Genomic DNA, 7858 nt, shown 5'->3' with positions numbered 1-7858 from the left:
TCTCTTACACCGTTCTATTCCCACTTGTTCCTGTTTCACAGATATCACATGACAACATGCATGAAGAAGCCATATAATCATCGTTGCAGTAACGGGTACCATTTTTGGTTCACTCAGTTCTTCAGAAAAAAACACTCAGTACCTTTACAGTCCACGTATGACAGTGCCATAAGATGCTGACGCACACATTTATCACTGACACGGTATATCTATCTCAGATAAACCTGAACTGTCCACCCCACAGGGAGATTTAGTCAGACTAAATATGAAATATGTCTGATTTCTTTGATAGTGGGCAATTTGTATCTAAGATAAATATTACTGTACCCTTGTGACAATGAATTAGTAAATTCAGTACTGTTCATTTCCATATGAACCAAACACTGAAGTTAATGTATATGCAGAAAGACAGACGGATGGATAGATGGATGGATGGATATAACGAGGCTGCCCAAAACCTTGTCAGTGGACGCCAGTGTTAGCACACTAACTGTTGGTTGTTATTTGTGTTGTTTAACGCCACACTCAGCAATATTCTAGCTATACGGTGGCGGTCTGTAAATAATGGAATCTGGACCAGACAATCTGGACAGTGATCAACCGCATTATCATTGATCTATGTAAATGGGATACGATGGTATTATTATAAGTCAGCGAGCCTGACAACCAGATCCTGGATGGATGGAAGGAAGGACGGATGGATGTTCTGGGGTAGGTTTTTACACGACACCAGTACATTATCTCTGTTGTCAAGCAATATCGACATAATTTTCTGAACCGCTACAAATGACCGAGTGCAAACCAAAGCTTCAAAACTAATCAAAACGGAAGGGAGGAAACTCCAACCCCAAATGAAGCACGTCTAGATTTCCTCAGGTTCTCCCACCTCAATGGGGCTTCTTTTAATTTTAAATGGGTTTATTTGTTACTTTCCAAATTAAATATATTCAGAGACTGATCATTAGTCTGTTGTATTCCAGATAAAGTCGGGACATTATCAGCTTTCATACACAGAAATGACGCTTGATATAAACCTCAGGGAAATGACTTTTGGGTTATTTGTACACCGAAACAGTTATTTACGGGTAAAGAATGTCTCCAGGGATTCAATCCAAATTCATCCATTCTTTGAACCTTTTGATGGTAAGTACTGAACCCTGACAGAGTGTTCCGTTTCTGTTACCGATATCAGTTTGGTTTGGTTGGTTGTTTAACGCCGCACACAAGCAATATTCCAGCTATACGGAGGTCTGTAACTAATCAAATCTGGACCAGACAATCAAGTGAACAACAGCAAGCGCATCGATCTGTGCAGTTGGGATGCGATGACATGTCACCAAGTCAGCGGGCCTGACCACCCGATCCCGTTAGTCGCCTCTTACTACAAGCATGGGTTACTGAAGACCAATTCTAATCCGGATCTTCACGGGTCCGGATTTCAGGAAAATAGTGTCACATCTGTCATTTGATGGTGTGTGCGTGCGTGTGTGCGTGCGTGCGTGCGTGCGCTCTTGTGCGTTCGCTTGTGAGGTCCTGGGGTTTTGGGGTTAGGGTGTCGGATTGTGATTCCCTTCCTGAGTTAAAAAAATTAGTTTCCATATTTACTTAAGGCCAGCTTTTTTATTTTCAGTGGTTCTCATCGCCCGACCGACCCTCCTAATTTTATTGCTGACATCCCCCCATTTTTTTTTCATTCTAACACCGCCAACTCGAATCTAAAAACGTACCGCGTCGTCATATGAAACGTTTACCTTTTAATCAGACGCTGCAACAAGTCCAAAGAACGCGAGAAGTTGTAATAATAAATACAATAAAAGAGCGTCAAGAACGTTATTCAGATAATTATGTCTTTAATATTATTTTCCCTGACCGACCGACCCATGTTTAGAAATTGTTGGCTATGTGAAACATAAAAATGATGCCCTAACATACGCAAACGATTTTCAATGATTGATCCATACATGCTTGTGCATAAATCGATCGGTCGTCAATGGATAACCCGGATTTCACTCCTGCATGAGAACAAACGGAACCCGAGCCCCGATATTGCTGGAATATCGTCAACTTGGCGATAAATATATTTGTATATTAATGTGGTGGTATACACAATTTGCTGATACTCCACCCAGAGTTAAATCCATTACTTTTCCGATCAAATACTCTCATAATATCAGCTTAACAGCTGTTGCTGAAACGGAAAAGTCCGATTAGACAGTCTTAAGTCAAAGCGTTCGTAACGTTACGATCTGTCGTAACTCTATAGTTTATCATGTACAAAACATCTTGACAGCTTTTTAAATTTAGGATATTTTGGGAATTTTCGAATTGTTTTCGTGTGCGTTATAGTGGCATATCATTATCACACGCAGAATGCAAGAATAGCTGGTGTATTTCAAATCTAGTCCGGCAGAATATTTCACAATTTCCATCACGATCTTAATCATTTCATGTCATCTAACTTGTAATAATACAGTCTAATATCTACCCGCCTTTGTAAAATGGACTGGAAAACGATCTAGTTAAGTTCTGGAGTGAAATAGAGAAGGGATAAAAAATGTTGCCTTGATAACACCCAACAGCATTGCATCGTTCCTATTATAACTAGTGTTTGCCACTGATGTGGCAATGTCCCCCGCCGCTAAAGAATGGAATATCTATATTTACTACTTTTTATTTTTGAGTCACATACAAGATGCCTGAAATGACTGGTGTCTGCATAGTCACCCAATGTAGGCTGTCAACATACTTAAAAACATTGGGTGCAATGTTTTATGAGATATCGCCTTTAAAAAGCGGTCAAAGTATCGTGGTGACCATGAAGATAAGGTCAAGGTCACCCAAATGAACTGGTGTCTGTGTAATACCCCAATGTAAACTGACACCAAATTTGAAGACATTGGGTACAACAGTCCATGAGATATCGCGTTAACAAGAGTTAAAAGTGTGAAAAGTGTCGTGGTGACCATGAAGATAAGGTCAAGGTCACCCAAAATCAATTGGTGTATGCGTAATCCCCCAATGTAGGCTGTCATCAAATTTGTAGACATTGGGTACAACAGTCCATGAGATATCGCGTTAACAAGAGTTAAAAGTGTGAAAAGTGTCGTGGTGACCTTGAAGATAAGGTCAAGGTCAAGGTCACCCAAAATCAATTGGTGTATGCGTAATCCCCCAATGTAGGCTGTCATCAAATTTGTAGACATTGGGTACAACAGTGCATGAGATATCACGTTAACAACAGTTTGAAAAGTGGTCAGTGTCGTGGTGACCTTGAAAATAAGGTCAAGGTCACCCAAATCGTCTGATGTCTTTGTAATCCCCTAATGTAGGCTGTCGCCAAATTTGTAGACATTGGGTACAACATTTCATGAGATATCGCGTTAACAAGAGTTTGAAAAGTGGTCAAAGTGTCGTGTCCTTAAAGAGTCTGGGCAAGTCACATCCGAGGTTGAAGGCGTCACCACAACCCTGTTGTGTTGCCTTATAGAGTGAGTGAGTGAGTTAGTGAGTTAGTGAGTTAGTTAGTTAGTTAGTTAGTTAGTGAGTGAGTGAGTGAGGAGTGAGTGAGTGAGTGAGTGAGTGAGTGAGTGAGTGAGTGAGTGAGTGAGTGAGTGAGTGAGTGAGTGAGTGAGTGATGTGAGTGAGTGAGTGGTGGTGAGTGAGTGAGTGAAGTGAGTGAGGTGAGTGAGTGAGAGTGAGTGGAGTGAGTGGGTGAGTGAGTGGGAGTGAGTGAGGTGGAGTTGTGAGTTAGTTAGTTAGTTAGTTAGTTAGTTAGTTAGTTAGTTAGTTAGTTAGTTAGTTAGTTAGTTAGTTAGTTAGTTAGTTAGTTAGTTAGTTAGTGAGTGAGTGAGTTAGTGAGTTAGTGAGTTAGTTAGTTAGTTAGTTAGTTAGTTAGTTAGTTAAACGGTGACAGGCCGGGAAAGCCACATTTCAAAAATGACTATTGCCGGGAAGGCCACATTTCAATTACATGGCTGTAGCCGGTAAAGCCACATTTCCAATAGATTAATTAATAAATTGATTACCGTAACCGGTAAAAGAGTGTCCCCATGTATTATATTGTTACAACCAGAAACGAATAATCTTTCCTACTCACAAGCGTGGTGTTTAGAAGAAGAAGAAAAGAATTTATTTTTGGACTTGAACAAATGTGTTCCTCGTCCCAAAAGCAGAGACTGGACAATGTATTGTGTTTGAATTCTTACTTCATTAGAAAGTTTAATTTAGTTGGATCAAAGAGCTTGATGTGAATGAAACGTCAATAATGTCACCAAAAGAGTTTCCACGTGTCTCTAAAACCTGAACATTGGTCTGTTCTGTATAGAACGTCAATGCAACCCAAGATAGATTTTTTTACAAAACATGCTGACACGCACAGAGCGACTTCAATGTGTGGCAATAAATGTTTGCATTACATTCTCTCCTGATATCTGTGTAACGTAACTGTAAGTGAATTTGCAAAGAGGTGTAAGAAGCACGCGTAAAATTCCTTCTGTCAAACCTGTTATAGACAGTGCTGACTGACTGAGTTTAGTTTTACGCCGCTTTTAGCAATATTCCAGCAATATCACGGCGGGGGACACCAGAAATGGGCTTAACACATTGTGCCCATGTGGGGAATCGAACCCGGGTCTTCGGCGTGACGAGCCAACGCTTTAACCACTAGGTTACCCCACCGCCCCTGTTATAGACAGTGATTGCTATTTCAAATTTCAGTCACATTGACGTGTCATGTTAACATTCAACCGTTAACCCATGGTGGCAAGAGATCAGTTCGTTTCTAGTTACAATGTTTGAAATTTATGTAGCCTTACCGTATATTAGTTAACTTTCGTTTCAGTTTGGAATCGAGAGTTTTAGATAATAATTCAATAACTAGCTTTTGTAGGCTTGAATAGGACTATTTACATAAAGGGGTGAAAACACAGTGTTCTATGTCATCTGCTATGTATACCCTGTTCCACCTCCTCAACCTTGGCTTCCTCTCATTGTTATTGTATTATTACCTATCCCATTGTTGTTGTTAATCCCTTTGATGCATTCCCTCATGTTGTCTTACTTAATCCCTGTTACATGTATATAAGTCGGTTCTGTGCTGTAATACTTTACTCTTGCTTGACAACGGTATAAGAAGCAATCCCGAAACGTCGCATCTTATCAAATAAAGAAGTTGTTATCCGTAAAGTATTTTTTCTACTTTTCACTGTAGAGAAAAACTGAGTGGGGTGAGTGAGGGAGGATGGTTTTACGCTTTTAGCAAACTGCAAGCAATATTACGGCAGGGGACACCAGTAAAGAGCTGCACAAATTGCACCCAAGTGGGGAATCGAACCCGGGTGATCAGCGTGACGAGGGAAAGCTTTATCCAACAGGCTACCCCAACGCTCTCAACTGAGTAATATCTACACATCTATTGATACTCTGTAAATCGATGTTTCGGAACTTTCTATACTGAATGTACTGACCCACGACATGAAGCTGGAAATGGGTTAACTCGTTATGATATTGCCTCACTTCACAAGTGGCTGGATGTGTACATAATAGGACGAGTGAGAATTTGTCATATCACGTTGGCCTAATATTTACCGCGTCTAAGGTCAACTGAAATATGGCGCCTCAGAAGAGATGGCCCCCTATTCATTGGCAGTGACATAAATGGCAGTCTCGGTTTGCTTGAAATCAACATTGTTAATATAACTTTACTGACATACCCCTTGTGAAAATTAAATATGAATTAGTTGATTAAAATGTAAATAACAAGAAACAACATCTGTTTACGTGACGTGATTGCTTTTAATCAAGTTTTTTTATATTTTAACTACTCGAAACACGTAACCATTTCACAGAAATCCAAACCCAGCAGTTAATATTATATATGTCAGGCGGCAGTCTGTATATGTCTTGTGACAGTTTTCGGATAAGACAGTGCTCTCGTGTTGAGTCCCACAGGGTTCAGTATTGGGACCTGTGTTGTTCTTTTATATGTAAACTGTCTCAAAACCATAACTGACAAGTTTGGGACTCCTCATTTATCATATGCAGATGATGTTCGACTGATGAATAGATTTAAAACTGAATCAATTTCTGACACCCTACAACAAATTGAAAACTGAAATTAAGTCATGGATGACCGAAAGAAAACTAAAGTTAAATGACGACAAAACAGAGGTATTATTGGTCGGAAGACAACAGCACATCGACAAGGTAGATGTTGAGCGAGTGTTGATTGCTACTGCCTGTATCTCCCCATCACGACAAGTTAAAGATCTTGGAGTACAGCTACAGACGGGCCTTTCCATGTCTGCACAAGTGGATCATCTGTGTAAGACATGCTACTTTCACATTCGTTCCATTGGTACCATCCGAAAATACATGACTAAAGAGGGTGCACATATCCTGGTCACATGTCTTGTGTCTTCCCGCCTGGACTACTGCAATAGCCTTCTCACTGGAGTATCCAAAGAACACATGAATCCAGAAAGTGCAGAATACAGCCGCTAGAATTATATCTTTGAGTTCTAAATATGATCATATAACCCCTGTGATAAAGTCCTTGCAATGGTTTCCTGTTCAATACCGAGTTGACTTCAAAGTTCTGTGTACAGTCTTTAAGTGTCTCAACAACCTTGCCGGCCCCTACATATCTCTCATCTCTCCTAACCCAGTATGTGCCGTCAAGAACTCTACGTTCCCAGGATAAACAGCTCCTCAAAGTATCTCAAGCTCGGCTCACCTCTTTTGGAAAGAGGAGTTTTCAGCATGTCGCGCCTCTCTTATGGAACTCTCTACCGCTCCAAATCAAACTCGCCCCGACCCTGGACTCTTTTAAGAAGAAGACATTCCTTTTTACTAAAGCCTATAATTGACATTTTCCCTTCTGTAAATAGTTTTAATGCGCCATGAGCATGCATGAGTGGGTGGATACTGGCGCTTTACAAATATCCACTATTATTATTATATATTTTATTCTATGTATTTCAAAATATCTATCAACAAATAGTACACATCAGAAATCTGGAAAGCCGAATAGATCGTCTCTGTCATGGCTGGTGTAGGTAATGCCTTATGTATAGGAGAAACCACGACGATGAGGGTTTACTAGAGATTGTGAACCCTGAGAGGAGGGAAAATCCCGAAGGGTCCGAGGGATGTTTCCCCGACTCTCAGGGCTCAAATCGTTTTGCGTAAAATATGAGTTAAAATGGTTTCTATAACGATCAACCGTTTTCAATACGCCCGAGCATAAAATAATATATAACGATCGACATCAATACGCCCCGAGCAGAACAACAATGATGGAACAGCCGGTGTCAACTGGGATGCGACTGGCAGCCAACACTTTGCCTTGCACGCGTAATGCACGTGCTACCCGTGTCCTGCACATGCGCTGCCCGCAGTACCCGTCTTGTGAGGAAGCAACGTTTCATACTGACAAACAATCTTTTTCTACACAGCAATCCTTCGTAGCCTAGTGGATAAAACCGCCAAGTTAGAGAGCGAAGGTTGCAGTTTCGAAACCAGTTATCGCCACTTTATATTAGAAGTTTTCAATAATGTGATATTTTACGATTAGTGATACCAAGACAAAGTTGTATCAATCATGAATAATATCCTAGGTTTAGAAATGATCAGTGCAGAGGTCAGTGCAGAGGTCAGGAAACCCATTTTTTAACAAAAGCCCAAACAAATTATTTACAAAACACATCTCTGATACATATAGTCTAACCATATGATACAGGAACACACTTTACAATTCACGTCCCGGGCATTTACAACCAGAAATTATTGAGAATTTAAGATTGTAATTTTTATATTATTTTCACTCATTACTCACGTATTAAATGTGAATATTAGCAGA

Source organism: Haliotis rubra, unplaced genomic scaffold (genome assembly GCF_003918875.1).
Source record: "Haliotis rubra isolate DU_JTF1 unplaced genomic scaffold, ASM391887v1 Scf216, whole genome shotgun sequence".
Taxonomy (NCBI): Eukaryota; Metazoa; Mollusca; class Gastropoda; order Lepetellida; family Haliotidae; genus Haliotis; species Haliotis rubra.
Note: the sequence above shows the minus strand (reverse complement) of the source record.